The sequence below is a fragment of the Oncorhynchus gorbuscha genome, linkage group LG18 (genome assembly GCF_021184085.1).
Source record: "Oncorhynchus gorbuscha isolate QuinsamMale2020 ecotype Even-year linkage group LG18, OgorEven_v1.0, whole genome shotgun sequence".
Classification (NCBI taxonomy): domain Eukaryota; kingdom Metazoa; phylum Chordata; class Actinopteri; order Salmoniformes; family Salmonidae; genus Oncorhynchus; species Oncorhynchus gorbuscha.
The window spans coordinates 69,853,756-69,874,238 of NC_060190.1; the positions used below are offsets into that span (position 1 = coordinate 69,853,756).

The following is a 20,483-nucleotide window of genomic DNA, read 5'->3' on the forward strand; positions in this document are numbered from 1 at the left end:
AATGCACTCTGGATGGGTTGTCTGTGGAAATGCACTCTGAATGGGTTGTCTGTGGAAATACACTCTGAATGGGTTGTCTGTGGAAATGCACTCTGAATGGGTTGTCTGTGGAAATGCACTCTGAATGGGTTGTCTGTGGAAATGCACTCTGAATGGGTGTCTGTGGAAATGCACTCTGGATGGGGTGTCTGTGGAAATGCACTCTGGATGGGTTGTCTGTGGAAATGCACTCTGGATGGGTTGTCTGTGGAAATGCGCTCTGAATGGGTTGTCTGTGGAAATGCACTCTGAATGGGTTGTCTGTGGAAATGCACTCTGAATGGGTTGTCTGTGGAAATGCACTCTGAATGGGTTGTCTGTGGAAATGCACTCTGAATGGGTTGTCTGTGGAAATGCACTCTGAATGGGTTGTCTGTGGAAATGCACTCTGAATGGGTTGTCTGGAAATGCACTCTGAATGGGTTGTCTGTGGAAATGCACTCTGAATGGGTTGTCTGTGGAAATGCACTCTGAATGGGTTGTCTGTGGAAATGCGCTCTGAATGCGTTGTCTGTGGAAATGCACTCTGAATGGGTTGTCTGTGGAAATGTGCTCTGAATGTTTATTTGACATTATTAAAGGTGAATGGGACTTGGGGAAGTGTTGAGAGGCAGAGGCAGGGTGATGGCGTAACCTTCTGTGATGTGTATAATCCAGCCAGTTAGGGGATGTTAAGTACACTCATTTCACAGTCCATTTCTCACCCGTCAGCCCTAGGAGAATGCTTTGCGTACAATGACTCAGGATATACTCTTAACATTCTTGAGGACCTTTCTATTCTGCATATATTTAGTTTGAGAGAGAGAGAGAGAGAGAGAGATTTGCACTTTGTCACAATGTGAGAGAGCGAGCGTGTGTACATGCACATGAGAGTGTGGTTGGCTGTGTTTGAGATAGATATTCACATAACTTCAATCATGGCCTTGCTTAATGTACATGGTCTACTGTTGTACAGACCTTCTCTGAAGACACACATGATGAATTTAAGCCCTTTTGAATCAATTTCTGGTGACACTTTATGATGACACCCACATATTTGGCAACTGCTTAAAGATATGCAATCCAAACATTTGATAATGGCTGTTCTGCTATATCTAGGTACGTTTAAGCACAGTTTAATAAATACAATTGTTAAGTCTTTCGTCTCCAATTGAAAAACTGTAACCATTAAGCTCCAGAACTGATGAACTTCCTCTTTCCTCTATAAATGTCCGATCTTGACTGTCTATTGAATAGACAGATAGGTTACTTTTCTTTATCCACTGTTAGTAATATGAATTAATGAATCCTCTCAGAAGTCAGGACATTCTGCCTAGTTCATAGTGAATGAGCAGTTTACTCTGCATCACAGATTGTGTAGACAGAGATCAAGACTGCATTGGGCTTGTAGCATTCCACAAACCTTACCTGGGTAGCAATATGGAATGGTCAGTGTTTTTTTAGGCGTCGATGCCTACAGAAAATTAAACTTCTGACACAGAACCCTTGTGAATGAATGCCATGGTCACGGAACTTACAAGGGAGCCATACAGACAAATCTTGCCAGTATGAGTCAGTCTAGTGCAGTGTTGCATCTCTCTCTAGCTACCTCTCTCTCTCTCCACCTCTCTTTCTCCCACCAACCCTCCCTCTCTCTCTCTTCCACCCCCCCCCCCTTCCTACCCCCCTCCCCCATCTCTCTCTTTCTCTCTCTCTCCATTATACCAACACAGAGCTGCTTGGACAGGGCCTCCAATGAGCAGATGGTATCTGCCGGGAGGAGACTGAAGCTGGAACTCTGGCTCGTGATAGGCTGCACAGCCCAATGGAAGTCCTCTTCCTTCCCAGCCAAACTCTTTACAGATGGAACAACATCGCTCCAGGGGAAGTCATTGGGCTGTTTTTTGGAAATCCATCCTCCAATTTTTCTATATCTTCTATATAAAATCCATTTTAAGCAACAATGAACCACTCTCTCCACTCTGTTGAAAATACGCTACCGTTGTTTCTACTTGGTATTTCGATAACATATTAAATGTTGATTACTGTGATTTTATACACTTTAAATAAATGGATGTCCTAGACACATGACCACTCCGAACTAGATTGGAATGTCAAACAGCAATAACACCATCTATTAAGAACCAGCATAATATGTTATGCATGTAGCCATACATTATTAACTTGGTATAGAATAGAGTAATGCTATCTACTCCATAGCTGCTTACATTCTGCCCCATGGCATATTAAAGAAACTTAAGAACAGTGGGCTACCCAGAGGGCTCTTGCTGAGTGTGCACATGTTAAACCAACCGAGAGCGAGCGAGCGAGACACACACACACACACACACACACACACACACACACACAGACAGACAGACAGACAGACAGACAGACAGACAGACAGACAGACAGACAGACAGACAGACAGACAGACAGACAGACAGACAGACAGACAGACAGACAGACAGACAGACAGACAGACAGACAGACAGACAGACAGACAGACAGACAGACAGACAGACAGACAGACAGACAGACAGACAGACAGACAGACAGACAGACAGACAGACAGACAGACAGACAGACAGACAGACAGACAGACAGACAGACAGACAGACAGACAGACAGACAGACAGACAGACAGACAGACAGACAGACAGACAGACAGACAGACAGACAGACAGACAGACAGACAGACAGACAGACAGACAGACAGACAGACAGACAGACAGACAGACAGACAGACGGGGAGGGGAGCAGCAGAGCGACACAGGGTAAAGTAAATCTAAGGCTGTTTGAGCCCTGCACCTCTTTTTCCATGCAGCGTGTTGCATTGATACAGTAGCCTACGACACACAACCTGTATCCCCCTGGGATCTGCTCACATCACATGTGTTCTCTATCTGTCTAGCATCATGTAGCTAGGCTACCAGTGGCTGTGTTCATTAAGAACATGCCAGAAGGAATAACCCAATAACGGAAGACATCAAATCTATCCAGGGGAACCTCAAAGACTGGGCAAAATTGAATCTATATTTAAAATGTTGTGCTTAGTCAACCCAGTGATATGTAGAGTACTTTTCCCTTTTAGCTGTACGTTCGTCAAAAACAAGAAACAAATTATCTGCAGAAAAGTGCACATTTGGAAGCAATCATGTCAGCGGTCCGATTTGAAGGCAAGCTGAGACAAAGATAGAACAGAGCTTATCTTATACCCTAAACAGACATAGCGAGGCCCGAGGTATAGATATCCTGCAAATGGAAATGGCATTATTAATATCATGATGTCATTACTGTCATCTGACTTTCAAGGCAGTGTTCACTTCCCCAGAGGTCATATTCCAGTGCAACCTCTGCAGAAACCAATGTTCTGATATTTACCACATCTTCCATAAGACCTGGCCGTTTCAAGTGTATGCCTGTCACCATCTTATTTAAAATGATCATGTTAAAGGGGCTGTGCTGTCAAAAACGTGATTTCTCTGTGTTATATATATATATATATATATACACAATACCTGTCCAAGGTTTGGACACACCTGCTAATTCAAGTGTTTTTCTTTATTTTTTACAATGTTCTACATAATATAATACTAATGAAGACATCAAAACTACGAAATAACACATATGGAATCATGTAGTAACCAAAAAATTGTTAAACAAATCCGAATATATGTTGTATTTGAGATTCTTCAAAGTAGCCACCTTTTTGCCTTGATGACAACTTTGCACACTCTTGGCATTCTCTCAACCAGCTTCATGAGGAATGCTCTTCCAGCATTCTTGAAGGAGTTCCCACATATGCTGAGCACTGGTTGCTTTTCCTTCACTCTGCATTCCAATTCATCCCAAACCAGGCTGTCAAGTGCCTTTTACTGAGGAGTGGCTTCCGTCTGGCCACTTTGCCATATAGCCCTGATTGGTGGAGTGCTGCAGAGATGGTTGTCCTTCAGGAAGGCTCGCCCATCTCCACAGAGGAACTCTAGAGCTCTGTCAGAGTGACCATCGGGTCTTGGTCACCTCCCTGATCATGGCCCTTCTCCCCCGATTGCTCAGTTTGGCCGGGTGGCCAGCTCTAGGAAGATTCTTGGTGGTTCTAAACTTCTTCCATTTAAGAATGATGGAGGCCACTCTATTCTTGGGGACCTTAAATGCTGCAGAAATGTTTTGGTTGCATTCCCCAGATCTGTGCCTCGACACAATTCCTTTAACCTCATGACTTGGATTTTGCTCTGGCATGAACTGTCAAATGTGGGTTCTTATATAGACAGGTGTGTGCCGTTCCAAATCATGTCCAATCAATTGAATTTACCACAGGTGGATTACAAACAAGTTGTACAAACATCTCAAGGATGATCAATGGAAACAGGAGGCACATGAGCTCAATTTCGAGTCTTATAGCAAAATGTCTGAATACTTATGTAAATAAGGTATTTCTGTGTTGTTGTATTTTTATACATTTGTAAACATTTTTTAAAAAACTGTTTTCGCTTTGTCATTATGGGCTATTGTGTGTAGATTGCAGAGGGAATGTTTCTATTTAATACATTTCAGAATAGGCTGTAACGTCACAAAATGTGGAAGAAGTCAAGGGGTCTGAAAACTTTCCAAATGCACTGTATGTATGTATGTATGTATGTATGTATGTATGTATGTATGTATGTATGTATGTATGTATGTATGTATGTATGTATGTATGTATGTATGTATGTATGTATATATATATATTCACAATTTCACAGGATTATTCCAACTTCATAGTGTGGAAATATATATATATATATATATATATATATATATATATATATATATATATATATATATATATATATATATATATATATACTGTGAAATTGTGAAAATGATGATCATGTATTTTTAGTGTAAGGGTTGTTTGAAAATACCACCTGAAATGTCAGCATGTTTTGCATCGGAGCGGTTTCAGACCGCCAAGCTACATCAATTTTAGATATTGAGATAAAAAACGGTTGCATTGGACCTTGAAGAATACTTGGTCATAAAAGGCTGACTTCCACTGAACATTGGAATTATCATAGGGTGAGGTTGCTAAGAAAATGAATGTGCAAACCCAATGTGTTAACATTTCCAATGAGAAATGTCAAAACTTCTAAAAGCTGTTACATGGTGCAGCCGAATAGTCCTTCAGACTATCCGTGGTGTTCATTTTATGACTACCTATATCCACCACAATTCTTCTCAATTGACAGTTGTGTCAGTTAATAGTTTTCCATTCCATTTGACACGTGTGTCTCCAGATCGTTTTCTAGAGATTGCCAAGAGGATGCTGCACAGATGTAGAGCATCTGGAGGGGAAAATAATTCTAACACACCGTTTGCTTTCCCCGCGGGAGTTTTCTCCGGCGTGTCGAACTTATTGCAGGGATGCATATGGTGGGGTATCGTGCTCTTCAGAAGGCACCTCACATTCTGTGATCTTTCTAACTCGTCTGAATAGCAGAGTCAGTTGCTCATACACTTCCATAGTGGCTCAAAATAAGTGTAGATATCAGTCGTGAGATATATTCGATCAATTGTAACATTGTTTTCCCCACAAAAGCATACGTGAAGCAACGTAACTTCGTTTGTTCGCTTCGTGACAAAAACATCTCTCGTTGCTCTGCAGTCCGCATAGACTACGGGTGCGGACACAGACCTGCACCTTTATGCATACAACAATCAATGCGTGCCTCAGTATTCCTGGTGTTGCACTTCTCGGGATACACATACACCACACAATGAGATCTCGACGTTTCTCTGCAAGTATTTGCCTATATTTTGCAATTGTGTCATTATAGTAAAAATCGTTAGGCTACACAAACTCCTAGGCTACAACACTTCCGTTTGTCTAAATAATTACATTCAGTTCATTTTATACAACCACATATAGAGCTTGAGCGTACGGAAATGTGAATCATTTGAATGCCTTTGTCTATCTTCTGCTGTATATTTGAATGTCAAAGTTGACCCATTTTACGGCTACTTACCCCTCTACCGGGTCTGCTCTGGCAGAATCTGCTCGGTGTGAACTGACCCATATCCAATGCACAAACGTGTCAATGTAAGAATCGAGAAAAATGTCGTTCCTGTTTGTAATATTGTGTAGATTACTTGAAGAATGTCCTCGACCTTACTTCCAAAGAGTTCCATCCATCGTTTGAAATATCCCAAAGAAATCCATGCGTTTGAGTAGGCTGTCTCGATCCCAAAGCCGCTGGAGCACTGTCCAGTGGAAAGTGCTTCTGAAAGTCTTGACTCGCCTAACTTTCGTTGCCTGCTGCTGATTACAGATAAGTCGAATTGACCAGTGACGTAAAGTAGCCTTTATACTACAGTCACTTAATGTGTTTAAACAACATATATTGACATTTCCTGATAATGAAGATGACTGAAAAGCAAACCTCGCATGCCCGCGAAATGGAGACAGCAATGTCCAATCGATGGAGTGCACTCAGCGCCCACTGAATTCATTTGATCATAATGCAACGCAGCAAAATGCACATTTCATTTTGGTAAAGGGATTGGTATCAATGCCTCTGCTGAGAACCGGATAGAAAGCGCAAATATTTCACAATTACCAGAAGGCAGTTACACCACATGCCAAGAAAGAGTGCGCCATGCACTTATTAAATCGTGCTGGTATTCTTTTTGATTTAGGCTATGTCGATTCGATCACCTGCTACATTAAGCTTCATTTCATTTCAGACTTGAAGTCCACTGAGTTTACTTGTTTTGGAGTTATACCCTAATCCTGTAAACATTGAATATGTATAAGGATATGTTATGATTAGTATGCTCAAAAGTGTGTAGCAGACATAGCGCATCTTCACGCTCACGAAGATTTGCAATAAACAGGTGAAGCACAATTGGTTCGCCTGCCTCAATAAAGATGTTAGATTATCATTTTTGAAAACCGAAATAGTTAATTAGACCTAATCGTTATGTTTTTGACATGCAAATACTATGTACATCCAGTAGTCGATGCTGTCGAGATTTGACAGGGCAACCAAATATTAAAACTCTATCTATCTAACAACAACGCTTTTGGTCGTTTTTCTAGGGAACAAAAGGCGGTATTTCTATGTTTTCAAATGTGACGCAGCTCAGCTGACTCAAACAGGCGAGCTTTCTCTAACAGACGCTGCATTGCCAATGCGATGCTTGGTGTATTTTGTGCTGTATTTTCTGGGTGGCAAAAAGTTATGGTTCATGATGCATTAGTTTCCTTTAGGACAAACCGTTTTTAGTTTGTCCAAAATTAACTGCACAGGTGTCGCGCCCTGACCTTAGAGATCCTTTTTATGTCTCTAGTTTGGTCGGGGTGGGCATTCTATGGTTTGTATTCTATGTTAATTATTTCTGTGTGTTTGGCGGGTGTGGTTCTCAATCAGAGGCAGCTGTCTATCATTGTCTCTGATTGAGAACCATACTAAGGTATGGACATTCTGGACGGAAAGGGATCCTACACATGGGAGGAAATCCTGGCTGGAAGGGATCGCCTCCCATGGGAACAGGTGGAGGCAGGCAGGAGAGCTGAGGCAGCAGGAGAAAGGAAACAGTGATATGAGGGAACACGGCTGGCAAGGAAGCCCAAGAGGCAACCCCAAAAATGTTTTGGGGGGGCACACGGGGAGAGTGGTGGAGTCAGGTTGGAGACCTGGAGCCCACTACTCGTGCTTACCGGGGCGAGCATGTGACCCGTGCTATGGGGTGATGTGCATTGTGTCTCAGCCGAGCATTCACAGGCCGGTGTGCTCGGTGCTAGCGTCCCGCATTTGCCAGGTAGAGGCTGGCATCCATCCAGAAGGGGTGGTGCCAGCCCTGCTCTCCAGACCTCCAGTGCGTCTCCTCGGGCCAGGATATCCTGCGCCGGCTCTAAGCATGGTTTCCCCAGTTCGCCAGGAGAACCCAGTGCGGCCTGTTCCAGCTAGAGTGGGCATTCAGCCTGGAAGAGTGGTGCTAAGGTTACGCACCAGATCTCCAGTGCTCCCTCACAGCATGGTCTATCCTGTGCCTCCTCCACGGACCAGGCTTCCAGTGTGTCTCCCCAGCCTGGTGAGTCCTGTGCCTGCGTCCTGTCCGGCGCTGCCAGAGTAGCCCTCCTGTCCGGCGCTGCCAGAGTAGCCTTCCTGTCCGGCGCTGCCAGAGTCGCCCTCCTGTTAGGCGCTGCCAGAATCGCCCTCCTGTCCGGCGCTGCCAGGGTCACCTTCCTGTTCGGCGCTGCCAGAGTCGCCTTCCTGTTCGGCGCTGCCAGAGTCGCTCTCCTGTCCAGGGTCGGCGGCGAGGGTCCCCGCTCCAGAGGCGCCACCTAAGTGGGCCAAGCCTAAGGTGGAGCGGGATCGACGTCCCGCTCCAGAGCCGCCACTGCAGATAGATGCCCACCCAGACCCTCCCCTGTAGGTTTAGATTTTGAGGCCGCAGTCAGCACCGTTGTGGGGGTACTGTCACTCCCTGACCTTAAATCCTTTTTAGGTCTCTATTTTGGTTTTGTCAGGGTGGGAGTTGGGGTGGGCATTCTATGTTTTGTGTTCTATGTTTTCTATTTGAACTGAACACTGACATAACAAAAAATAACAAAGAGAACGAACGGAACCGAAACAGTTCTGGCAACGCCGGGGTGTGGTTCTCAATCAGAGGCAGCTGTCTATCATTGTCTCTGATTGAGAACCATACTGAGATGGCCTTTTCCCACCTGTGTTTTGTGGGTAGTTGTTTTCTCTTTTTGTGTCTGCACCAGACAGAATTGTGTCTTTTCCGTTCGTTATTTCAGTGTTCAGTTCAAATAGAAGTATGAACACGTACCACGCTGCACCTTGGTCCTCTCCTTCCAACAGCTGTTACAACAGGTAGGGGAGAGTGGGGTAAATTGAGCCAAAGCGGTAAGCTACAGAAATTTGTAGGCGGCTCAACTTACCCCATATGGACAAGCGATGTTTTCAAATTAATTCAGTTTATTTCCAGGGATACACAACATCCTGAAATATATGTAGATATCTTTGTTGAAATATATGTAGATACCATATTTCCCTTGATGGGGTGATGCTGAACGTGAACAAAATGGCTCAATTTAACAGTTAAATCAAAATAAATAAATAAATAACCCATTGGCCCCTACAGTACATATTATTTCCCTGTACTACTTAATTTTATCTGATTGTTTGTGGAGTTGTTTGGTGTGCTCACCTCAGGGGCAGGTTGATGTTTATTGTCATGATAGGCACCGGTGTGGCACAGCGGTCTAAGGCACTGCATCTCAGTGCTAGAGGCATTATGACAGACCCTGGTTTGATCCAGGGCTGTATCACAACCGGCTGTGATCGGGAGTCCCATAGGGCAGCGCACAATTGGCCTAGCATCGTCCAGGTCCGGGGAGGGTTTGCCAGGGATAGGCCTTCATTATAAAATAAGAATTTGTTCTTAACTGACTTTCCTAGTTAAATAAAAATTCATCTTGCCCTGGAGGCAGAACTTGAGTGATTTCCGCTAGATGGGCCAGTGTTATATTGTAAAAATTAATTAAAACTAAAATGTGCTTTTTTGGTCTTAATTTATGGTTAGGGTTAAGCATTAGGGTTAGCAGTATGGTTAAGGTTAGCGTTAAGGTTAGGTTTAATATCCGTTTTTATGACTGTGGCTGTGCCACCTAGTGACCACTCTGCAGAGCTGCCTCCAGGACAAGATTCATGACAATAAATGCCAACCTGCAACTCAGGGCTTGTATGAAGGCCCTGACTAGAAGGCATTACCCTGCCTCCCTCGCACTTGCTTGGTTTTATAATCCACCACAGAGCTGGCAGAAGGGCAGTGCACACCTGCCAAGAATGACTTCTCTCCTCCAGGGACCATAAAGGCTCTTTACAATGAAAAGTAATGTGTTATATTACTTTGCATTATTTTCATGAACTAAATCTCTAAATCTCACTATTTGTTTGACTGTTGGAGGGAGCAAGGCACATCTGATAGCTTAATTGCAGTGCCACATTTTTAAACTCTTTCTTTGTCACACTTTTACACAATTATCCCGTGACAGAATTGTTCAATTTTGCTATTCCTGAGGTCCCTGCAAACTCTTAGTTCAAATGAGGAGATACCCTCAAGATACCTGGAGCAAGCAGTTTCTCAAATTGAGCCTGCCTGTGAGCACAGCTGCTGTGTGATGTTCCCTCGATGCCCTCTGGTCAGGGAGCTACATTATGCTCCTGTTTCAGGGGGCAGGCAGACTTTGCAGGTCACACCTGTGGAGTGCTGAGCAGATTCCACCTCAACCATCCAACCTCCATCTGAACCGTGAAAGAGTAGGCGGTACGATGCTCTATATCAGGAAGCATCTTTCTGGGCTTAAAAAAAGCATCTGAGCCAATCAATGTTGCTGCATAACTCTGTTGGAGCAAATTCAACCCTAACTAAGCATGCAGTGCACCTCAGCCAGTGACGGGCAACTCCGGTCCCAGGGGGCCTGAGTACCTGCAGGTTTTCTCTTTCACAAACTAAGCAGGCCCTTGTGTACTACATCAGAATGGTGTGCGTTCGAAGGGAACCAGAGTACAAACCACACAGCTCACATTATCTTTAGAAACGTTCTGTGTTTCCCAGCATTTTACTAATCACCACACATACACTGTCCCTATCTCATCCCCTGAAACAAATTTTCGGTTTATGTCTAATGTCCTTGGATGAGAGGCAGTAAGATTGTTTTGAGAGTGCATTTAAAACTTCAAATCTCACCCGTTACTGTTTTGCTTAAAGTCAACGCTTTAAGTGAAAGAGCTTAAGGTAGTTAAAGGTTGCTGGGGGAGCTGGAGCCTTCTTACTCTTGTTTAGTGTGTCTGCTTTGAGGAGATCATGTTGAGACAGAGCTTCAGAGCGGTCCTCCCGGTTCCTCTGTGGTGTGCCGACTCGGGAGATTACACGTTTCAATTAGCCGAGGGGCTGAGGAAATTTAAGCCATGCTAATTCCAGTCCCCAGTGAGAAATCCCAGTGAAAAGGCAAACCACTGAGGCATAATCGCCTGCCCCAGACAGCTCTCATTTCATGGATATATTATAGAATTAATTCAAACCTGTCACTACCAATGTTGGGATTAGTTACTTGTGAATGTAATATATTCTACATTTAACAAAAGTTACTTTACAGTATTTCTTTGTGTGAAAAGTAACGCGTTATATTACTTCGCATTACTTTCATGAACTAAATCTCTAAATCAAACCATTTGGTTGACTGTTGGAGGGAGCAAGGTGGGCCGCACGCACTCTACCATAGATAGAGTACTTACAAACACAGGTTTCTCCAAACAGCCTTTCTCCGCTCGCTCGAAAACTAAATGAGGAAACAAGTCGAGATCGGATCATGACATACGCGCCCGGTTGTTTGACAAAGTAAATGTAATAATATTACCCAATTAGAAATAGTAATTGATTACTTTACTCGTTACTCATAAAAGTAATGATTACGTAACACGTTACTTTTGTCACACATTGGTCACTACTTAGTACAGAACTGAACTTTGTTCAGAGCAGTTCAGTATGTTTAATGACAATGTGGATGGCTGAAACCTTGTGGTTTCTCCTTGTGGTGTGACTATAACGCAACTGATTTTAGCAGCTTGCTTTTCACACACTCACACTCTTTCTCATGTACACACACTGCCTTCAGGATGTTGAACCCAATCAGAAAAAGTACACCATGCAGCGCATTGGACAGAATATACGAGGTCAGGAAACGTGGCTTAAAATGTAGAATTCTTATTTATTTTATTTTACCTTTATTTAACCAGGCAAGTCAGTTAAGAACACATTCTTATTTTCAATGATGGCCTGGGAACAGTGGGTTAACTGCCTGTTCAGGGGCAGAATGACAGATTTGTACCTTGTCAGCTCAGGGGTTTGAACTCGCAACCTTCCGGTTTCTAGTCCAACGCTCTAGCCACTAGGCTACGCTGCCGCCCCACATTATGGAGGCTGTGCTGGCACGAAAAGTTCAGTTCTCCTATTATTTACAGATTTTTCTTGTATTAATCACTTGGAGGAGTAACTTTGGAGGCTGTATGAACTGAGGAGACAGAATCTCCCTGTCAAGGTTTTGGAGGTGCGGTGATTTCCTTCAACACTTCAATGCTCCACACGAGTTAGTTATCTTCGGACTGAAGAGATGTCTAGCTGCTGTTTGTACCTCCGAACCTGGCAATGTCCTGCGTCGGCCCAGCATCATTTCATACAGTTGTTGCAGTTGGAACACAGTTTGTGTTTTTATATCAGCATTGTTGTAAGGAGTGATATGCCCTCAATCACCATTCTGATAGTACCTAGTAGTACAGTATACCACATTGAGAAATAGCACTAAACAAGATGAAAGATTATTCAGCCCTTATTGTTACATGATTTACACATCAATCAACACTGCATGTCACACATCCTGTGGTTCTCATGGACTGGAATGTCCTTTCCCCTTTACATTACTGAGGTAACAGCAGCCTCTGCTGGTCTCTTTCTTCTCAGTAGAAAAAAGTGTAAGAGGAAATGTGTTATTTACCTGTCCTCCCTGATCTGAAAGTAGAATGCTGCTCAGAGGGTATTGTTTCATGTGAATAAAGTAGCTTTTCCATGTCTATCATTAGGGACAGGCTATAGAAAGTGCATGCAGAAAATGACTGTATTGTGGTCCACAGCAGGTAACGATTTGAGGCAATTACTCTATGACTTTAAAGTATCTTCATTTAGCAAAGGACACTGACACAGAGAGAGGGCTTTGTACATCAAAGCACGGCAAATTACAGTCTAGTCAATTGGTCGCCTTAATTAACATGCAAAGCCAAACACAGTGCATAGAAGCCTGAAGTGTTACAGCAGTCTTTCATTTGTTTCCTTATTAAATAGGTAGAGAGAAGCACATTTTATTAGGTAAAGTTACCAACTTTGTCTGATTAAACCAGTGTTCTGCCCAATAGCCACAGGGTTAGGTTAGGTACACCATGATTCTGTGTGGAGGGATAACCAAATAATCTCATGTTAAATTGACTCATTTTACACCCTGCTGATTTTGTTCATCTTGACCTTTTTAGTTAAGATATAGTCGCTAGTTTAATATTTTCTATACAGAATGTGTCACGGCATTCCAATGACTGCAATACTAAGAGCTGTATTCAGTCTGTAAAGCTGACAGGCTACAGATAGTGTGATAGAGATGTTGAGGTACTTGCCGATTGAGCCGACATATGCACCGTGAACGTTGCCTTTAAATTTCAATCATGTTGTAAAGCTGAACTTCCCGGAAGAGTATTGCCTGGCTACCCAAACTCCTTGTTCTGGCCAAATGCTACTCCACTCCCACGTTAGTTTCTTCTCCACAATGAGTCTGGATCCGACTATGTCCCAGACGATTTATAGAATGCAAATCCATTCTAGACCATCTGATTGGTTCCAGAAACCGATGGGTTGGGCCAGAGCCAGAACACACGTGGGTATAGCAGCATTTTGAAAATGTGTCATTGGCTTTGATACTCTGATTGGTTAGAGATTATCCAATCGCTGATGACTTTGTTTTCTACAACATCCCTCATTTTAACGTGACCACAAACAACTTCAATGATGGCAGTCTCAGATTGAAGCATGTAGCGAACAATTGAGCAGCAGAAGAATTCAGTTTAAATCGTCAGTCAAGATTGAATAGAGCCCTATAATCGATTTTCATGGCACAGGTCATGTCTGAGTTGAGCACCCTCTGTTGGAGGGAATCAGACCTACAGTGGTGTCCATGATGAGTGTCTCTCCAGAGGCACCTAATGAATGAGAGCGGGTTGCCTTAGCAACTGCAGACAGGTTAGAGCAGTGGCTATTCAGTTTCATATTATCCACAAAGATCTGCTTAATCATTTCATACCAACACACAAAACCATTGGTGGCCATCACAGAAAAATTATATATTTATTTCAAATATTGCTGTGCTGTCGAGTTCAATGATGGTACAGTCTTCTATTGTTGTGTAAATCAGCTGACCCATATCGTTCCCTGTGTACAATGGTTTTGATATACATATCTTGATGATGTATATGTAACACTCACGGTTTATTTATTTACTTGGTTTGTTGCACATGTCAAAAACAATAGATGATTGAGACAGATTATGAAGTCATAAATCTATGCATGAAAGATATTTTTAAATATGAAACAAAGCATACAGCCTATAAAGTCTAGATGCTCAAATGCCTCTGAAAAGAATACATAACCAACCATGTCCTTGGACACTGGTCTGTGGAGGGAAGGGTTCATTCACACTGCATTTTATTGTGAATGTTTGATTGCATTTTCTCTACTGCTTTTCAGATGAGCTTTTACAGGCCTATTTATTAATTGCTGTTATATATTTACCTCTGAGCCTGGCTACACGCAAGACTTGCCATGGACCCCGTTGTTAGTTTATGCATAACCGAAGTGACTGTAATGCACCCAACCCCGATCCTCCATCAATAATGCAAAGGTCCAGTTGTTTATGCTTCAACAAACAGTAAAAAATTACATAGTATTACCTGGCAAGTGACAACATAACCAACCGAATAGTGAACTTAGGTCCTCTGCAAAGCTCAAGACCACATTAGCCCACTGAGCTACCATTCGTATTCAAGCCTCAGGCAAAGTTACTCTGTGTGAGTTGGGAGAACATCCTCCTCTGCTATACTTCACTGCTTTCTTAATATTTTTTATGAATCAGTTTGGATAAGAGTGCCTGTGCCCTGTGTAAATGCCTATCCACAAGATAACAGTACAGTACATTGCACTACGTATAAGCTACACTACATAACATTACCCTACACCACACTACACTCCTCTACACTACATAACATTACCCTACACTACACTACTCTACACTACATAATATTACCCTACACTACACTGCATAACATTACACTACACTACATTATCCTACACTACACTACTCTACACTACATAACATTACCCTACACTACACTACATAACATTACCCTACACTACATAACATTCCCCTACACTACTCTACACTACATAACATTACCAAACACTACTCTACACTACATAACATTACCAAACACTACTCTACACTACATAACATTGCCCTAAACTACACTACATAACATTACCGTACATTACTCTACACTACATAACATTGCCCTAAACTACACTACATAACATTACCTTACACTGCATTACCCTACACTACATTACTCTACACTACAGTACACTAGCACCTGCGATAAAAGCCTCTGAACCCCCTGCCTTCCCTTGGCTGAACCCTCTGTCTCCCCCTACTGGTGCCAATAACACATGCAGTTTTACACATTACACACATGAGTCTTGGCCCAAGGTGTTGTCATCATAGACAATAATTATATAATGCTGTCCTGTTTACTATATAATCTGTGCGCCTGTTTTGCTCAATTATTTTATTAAATTAGGTGCATAATAAAAAATAAAAAACAGTCATTTTTTTATAAAATGTAATTGCCAATCCAGAAAATGTGTTGTGAAAAAAATATATATATTATCACAGTACAACCGTCTTTCCTAATACATTTGGTCCATTCAGAACAGAGTTGTTTTTGTTTTCCACCTTGAACAGAAAGCTACTGTTACTGCAGAGCAAAAACAAAGAGGGTAACCCAAAAAAGAGGTAACACTAGTCTGGTGTCTGTTCTTTGATGACTGTACCTTATCCTGGTCCTCTTAAGATAGACACAGCCTGTATTGTTGAGGTCTGCTTGTGAAAAAAATGCATGTTGTAGATAAAAACAATATACTGTTCACAGCTGGTTCAAATCAAATCAAATGTATTGGTCACATACAAGTGTTTAGCAGATGTTATTGCGGGTGTAGCGAAAAGCTGGTGCTTCTAGCTCCGACAGTGCAGTAATATCTAACACATAATATCCAACAGTTTCACAACACAGACTGGAAATACACGTACATCTAAGTAAGGAATGGATTAAGAGTATATATATACATATATGTCCGAGCAGTGGCATAATATAGAATACAGTAAATACATGTGAGATGGGTGCTCCAATACTTACACACAATGAAAGCAAATAAGATACCGTAGAATAGTTTAAAGTACAGTTTATACATATGAGATGAGATAATGCAAGATACGCAGACTTTATTGAAGTGGCTAGTGTTTCATTTCCTTAAAGTGGCCAGTGATTCCGAATCTATGACTGTAGGTAGCAGCCTCTGATGTGCTAGAGATTGCTGTTTAGGAGTCAGTGGTGTAGCATAAAATACAATATACACATGAAATGGGTGATGCAATATGTAAACACAATTTAAAAGTGATTAAGATACTGTAGAATTGTTTGGTTGTGCAGTGTATAAATATGAGATGAGTAATGCTAGATACGGTAACATTGTTAAAGTGATCCATTTCTAAAAGTGGCCTGTGATTCCTAATCTATGTCTATAGGCAGCAGCCTCTGATGTGCTAGTGATGGCTGTTTAGCAGTCTCTCGGCCCTGATGCACCTGTACTGACATCGCCTTCTGATAGCAGGGGGAATAGGCAGTGGCTCGGGTGGTTGTTGTCCTTGGTGATCTTTTTGGCCTTCCTATGGCATCGGGTGCTGTAGGTGTCCAGGAGGGGACGGGAAGTTTTCCCCCGGTAATCCGTTGGGCAGACCGCACCACCCCCTGGAGAGCTTTGTGGTTGTGAGCAGAGCAGTTGCCGTACCAGGCGGTGATACAGCTTGACAAGAAGCTCCCAATTGTGCATCTGAAAAAGTTTGTGAGGGTTCTAGGTGTTAAGCCAAATTTCTTTAGCCTCCTGAAGTTGAAGAGGCGCTGTTGCGCCTTCTTCAACTCACTGTCTGTGTGGGTGGACCATTTCAGTTTATTAGTGATGTGTAAGCCGAGGAAGATTTCCACCTTCTCCACTGCGGTCCCATCGATATGGATAAGGGGGTGCTCCCTCTGCTGTTTACTGAAGTCCATGATCATCTCCTTCATTTGTTGATGTTGAGTGAGAGGTTATTTTCCTGGCACCACACTCACCTTCTCCCTGTAGGCTGTCTCATCGTTGGTAATCAAGCCTACCACTGTAGTGTCGTCTGCAAACTTGATGATTGAGTTGGAGGCGTGCTTGGCCACGCAGTCATGGGTGAACAGGGAGTACAGGAGGGGGCTGAACACTCACCCTTGTGGGGCCCCAGTGTTGAGGATCATCGAAGAGGAGGTGTTGTTTCCTACCTTCACCACCTGCCTACCTTCACCACCTGGAGCAACCTGCAGTTGCTCAGGGCGGGGTTCAGACCCAGGACCTCGAGCTTGATGATGAGCTTGGAGGGTACTATGGTGTTGAATGCTGAGCTATAGTCAATTAACAGCATTCTTACATAGGTTTCCCTCTTGTCCAGATGAGACAAGGCAGTGTGCTGTGTGGTGGTGATTACATCGTCTGTGGATCTGATGGGCCGGTAAGCAAATGGAAGTGAGTCTAGGGTGGCAGGTAAGGTGGAGCTGATATGATCCTTGACTAGTCTCTCAAAGGACTTCATGATGACAGAGGTGAGTGCTACGGGATGATAGTGATTTAGTTAAATTACCTTTGCTTTCTTAGGTACAGGGACAATGGTGGCCATCTTGAAGCATGTGGAGACAACAGACTGGGACAGGGAGAGATTGAATATATCTGTAAACACACCAGCCAGTTGGTCTGCGCATGCTCTGAGGAAGCGCCTAGGGATACCATCTGGGCCGTTAGCCTGACGAGGGTTAACACACTAAAATGTCTACTTACGTCGGCAATGGAGAAGGAGAACCCACAGTCCTTGATAGCAAGCCGTATCGGTGGCACTGCATTATCCTCAAAGCAAGAGAAGAAGGTGTTCAGCCTGTCTGGAAGCAAGACGTCGGTGTCCACAACGTGGCTGGTTTTATAATCCGTGATTGTCTGTCGACCCTGCCACATGTCTGAGCCGTTGAACTGGGACTCAACTTTGTTCCTATACCCACGTTTAGCCAGCTTGAACATTGAATTGTTCTAATCTACAATGGAAAATTGTTCTAATCTACAATGGAAAATTAGGCTTTCATAATTTCTTGAATTTTATTTTAAAGTGTGCTATTTGGTGAATTTGCTCCCCTTGCAAAATGTTTCTTAATCTCCTGTTCTGAGCCTCTCCGCATTCAAGGAACAGAAAATACATCAGGTGTGTGTTTGAACGGTTTGATATTTCACCGTGTCTCTCTCAGAAAGCAAGACAATGCTAAACATTTAAATCCCTTTTTATTACATCGAGTTGATACATTTTATTGTGTTCTTGGTCACATACTGCTCTGGCTGTCAATAAAATTACTATGAAATGGATAATGAAAATGCAAATGAAACAAATAACTTAAAGCATTTCTCTGAGAAAAAATACTTATTAGGGTAATCAATTTGTTATTCCAAATGAAATCAAATCAAATGTTATTTGTCACATGCGCCGAATACAACAGGTGTAGACGTTACAGTGAAATGCTTACTTACAAGCCCTTAACCAACAATGCTTAAAGAAGTTTTATAGAAAACAAATAAAAAGAAGTGTTAGGTAAAAAATAGATAAGTAAATAAAATAAAAGTAACAAATAATTAAATAGCAGCAGAAAAATAACAAGTGAGGCTATATACAGGGGGTACCGTTACAGAGTCTATGTGCGGGGGCACCGGTTAGTCGAGGTAATTGAGGTAATATGTACATGTAGGTAGAGTTAAAGTGAATATGCATAGATTTTAAACAGAGAGTAGCAGCAGCGTAAAAGAGGGGTATGGGTAGCCCTTTGATTAGATGTTCAGGAGTCTTATGGCTTGGGGGTAGAAGCTGTTAAGAAGCCTTTTGGACCTAGACTTGGCACTCCGGTACAGCTTGCCGTGCGGTAGCAGAGAGAACAATCTATGAGAGAACAATCTATGACTAGGGTGGCTGAAGTCATTGACAATTTTTAGGGCCTTCCTCTGACACCACCTGGTATATAGGTCCTGGATGCCCCAGTGATGTGCTGGGCCGTTCGCATTACCCTCTATAGTGCCTTGCAGTCAGAGGCTGAGCAGTTGCCATACCAGGCAATGACGCAACAAGTCAGGATGCTCTCAGTGGTGCAGCTGTAGAACCTTTTGAGGATCTGAGGACCCATGCCAAATCTTTTCAGTCTCCTGAGGGGGAATAGGCTTTGTGGTGATATATTCACAACTGTCTTAGTTTGTTTGGACCATGTTAGTTTGTTGGTGATGTGGACAACAAGGAACTTGAACTCTCAACCTGTTCCACTACAGCCCTGTCGATGAGAATTGGGGCATGCTCGGTCCTCCTTTTCCTGCAGTCCACAATCATCTCCTTTGTCTTGATCATGTTGAAGGGGAGGTTGTTGTCCTGGCACCACATGGCCAGGTCTCTGACCTCCTTCCTGCAGGCTCTCTCATCATTGTTGGTGATCAGGCTGTTGTATCATCGGCAAACTTGATGATGGTGTTGGAGTCATGCCTGGCCATGCAGTCATGAGTGAACAGGGAGTACAGGTGGGGACAGAGCACGCACCCCTGAGGGGCCCCCATGTTAAGATTCAGTGTGGAGGATGTGTTGTTACCTACCCTTACCACCTGGGGGCGGCTCGTCAGGAAGTCTAGTATCCAGTTGCAGAGGGAGGTGTTTAGTCCCAGGGTCCTTAGCTTAGTGATGAGTTTTGAACACTATGGCGTTGAATGCTGAGCTGTAGTCAATGAATAGCATTCTCACATAGGTGTTCCTTTTGTCCAGGTGGGAAAGGGCAGTGTTGAGTGCAATAGAGATTGCATCATCTGTGGATCTGTTGGGGCAGTATGCAAATTGAAGTGGGTCTAGGGTTACTGGGATAATGGTGTTGATGTGAGCCATTACAAGCCTTTCAAAGTACTTCATGGCTACAGACATGAGTGCTACAGGTAGTCATTTAGGCAGGTTACCTTAGTGTTCTTGGGCACAGGGACTATGGTGGTCTGCTTGAAACATGTTGTTATTACAGACTCAGTCAAGGACATGTTGAAAATGTCAGTGAAGACACTTGCCAGTTGGTCAGAGCATGCATGGAGCACAAGTCCTGGTAATCCGTCTGACCCTGCGGCCTTGTGAATGTTGACCTGTTTAAAACCTCTTAAGTCGACCCCCTACTTTTTCGAACATTCTGTTAAAAATCAGGCAACATTTCAGCGTCCTGCTACTCATGCCAGGAATATAGTATATGCATATGATTAGTATGTGTGGATAGAAAACACTCTGACATTTCTAAAACTGGTTAAATCACGGCTGTGACTATAACAGAATGTGCGTTTCATTGAAAAGCGCAAGAAAATCTGATCACTGAAAACTGGAAAATATATCAATGCGCCACTTGCATGTATTGTTGAATGGAAACCAAATTACATGGGGCTTAGATTGCAATTCCTACAGCTTCCACACGATGTTGCCAGTC

At 43.0% G+C, this 20,483-nt stretch overlaps 1 protein-coding gene across 3 annotated transcripts in view; it reads right to left on the reverse strand.

The window, feature by feature from the left end:
- LOC124003931 (metabotropic glutamate receptor 4-like) overlaps positions 1-6,781 on the reverse strand; it is a 310,526-nt gene extending 303,745 nt beyond the window's left edge. For all 3 annotated transcript variants that reach the window (XR_006833296.1, XM_046312584.1, XM_046312583.1), the window contains exon 1: positions 6,027-6,781. The gene's annotated coding sequence lies outside the window, so the exon portion shown is untranslated. The remainder of the gene's footprint in view (positions 1-6,026) is intronic.
- Between the last annotated feature and the right edge of the window lie 13,702 nt (positions 6,782-20,483).